At 68.6% G+C, this 1674-nt stretch overlaps 1 pseudogene; it reads left to right on the forward strand.

Annotated features, from left to right (window-relative positions):
• The first annotated feature begins 146 nt into the window (after positions 1-146).
• Positions 147-896, forward strand: LOC108525379 (uncharacterized; annotated as a pseudogene).
• The last annotated feature ends 778 nt before the right edge of the window (positions 897-1674 follow it).

The following is a 1674-nucleotide window of genomic DNA, read 5'->3' on the forward strand; positions in this document are numbered from 1 at the left end:
AAGAACCTGGCGCTCAACCCCATCGGGGTGACTGCCTAGTGCCCATGCCAGCGGCCCCGAACTCCCTGCGGTGGAGGACTGGGGCGGAAGGCACGTCCTGGGGACCCTCAGTCTGGGCGCGTTGGCGATCCCGGGCCTCCCAGGCCATGCTCCTCCAGCCCGCCTGAGCACCCAAGCTGCAGCCGCCTTCTGTGTGCAGGCAGCAGCCTCCAGGCAACCCCCGAGCCCGCCCGCACTCCCAACATCTCAGAACCGGGGCCAGATGTCCCAGCCGCTGCGGCCAAGCCAGGCGGCCTGCCCTGGGGAGGCTGCACAGAGGCGGGAACCCGCCCTCAGCCTCATTCCCCGTGGCTGCAGAGGGCCCCTGGCTAGCGGTCCCGAGCTGCGGCAGAGGAGGAGCCGGGCGGGGGCAGGCCCGGCAAGCCCTCAGGACAGGTGCACTCGCGATCCAGAGGCCGCCCGGGCGCTCTTAACTGCGGGCGCCCTCTGCCTGCTCGTAGCAGCCGCCTGGCCACTCCCAAGCTCGCTGGCGCTCCCGGCCTCGCAGAACCGGGGCCAGATGTCGCCGTGGCTGCGGCCAGGCCAGGAGATCTGCCCGGCGGCGGCTGCACCGGGGCGGGAACTGGCCCTCAGCCCCATCCCCGGTGGCTGCGGAGGGCCCCTGTCAGCGGCCGGGATCTCTCTTAGAGGAGGAGTGGGGCGGGGGTCACGGCCAGGCGGACCCTCAAGCCGCGCGGGCGGCGCGCGTGTGATTCCGGGACGTCCCAGGCGAGCCCAGGAGAACCCGCAAGCCCGCGGCGCCTGCGCCCGACCTGCAGCCGCGCCCGGCCGGCCGCGCGGGCTTGGGAGCTGCTTCCGGTGTCCGCGCGGGCGCTGAGGGGCAGGCGCGCGACTAACGGCTTCGCTAGGCTCCTTCTGTCTGAGAGGTCGGAGGCTGCGAGTGTCGCTGCTGAAGGCTGTGGTGGGTGGGCCGGGCTGGGTCGCGGATTCTGAGCTACATCGCGGGTTTGGGGCTGGGTGAGGGTGGAAAGGCCACGAGGAGCCGCGGCGGCTCAGGAGCCGGTGGTGGGCGTCTGAGAAGTCGCCCCATGAGGAAGCTCTTCAGCTTCGGGAGACGCCTGGGCCAGGCGGTCCTGGGCTCCGTCCACCACCAGTCCGCGGGTCCCGGGTCCCACACCAGGGACGCGGAACTGCGGAAGACCCACAGGGCGGCCATCAGGGGCGACGCCGTGGAGGTGGAGCTGCCTGGCGCAGGAGCCGGGGCGTGGATGCCTGCGACGGGAAGGACAGGTGGCGGGTGCTCAGCCCGGGGTGGGAGGGGGTCCCCAGGCCCGGCTTGCCTGCAGCTCCTGAGACGAGGCCCTTGGAGGGTGCGGGGCATCCTCGGAGCAGCGGAGCCAAACGGAGCCTCAGCTGCTTTCCATCGCTGGCAATTCCCTGCCTGGAGCTCTTGGTGGAGAATTTGAGTGATTTAACTCACAAAGTTGAGCATATACACGTTTAAAACATGGGGTCGCGGAGGTGCCTAATGAGAACTCATTCCCATGTCAAAAATACCGTGAGTCATGTTCAGTAGGCGAGAAGTTCTCAGATAAAAGCCTGGGTCGGTTTTACATCCGAATCCACCCATGTAGATAGGCTGTTTACTGGGGCTTCTCAGAGGGACACTTGGAA

This window comes from Rhinopithecus bieti, unplaced genomic scaffold (assembly GCF_001698545.2).
Source record: "Rhinopithecus bieti isolate Rb0 unplaced genomic scaffold, ASM169854v2 scaffold_44859, whole genome shotgun sequence".
Lineage (NCBI taxonomy): Eukaryota > Metazoa > Chordata > Mammalia > Primates > Cercopithecidae > Rhinopithecus > Rhinopithecus bieti.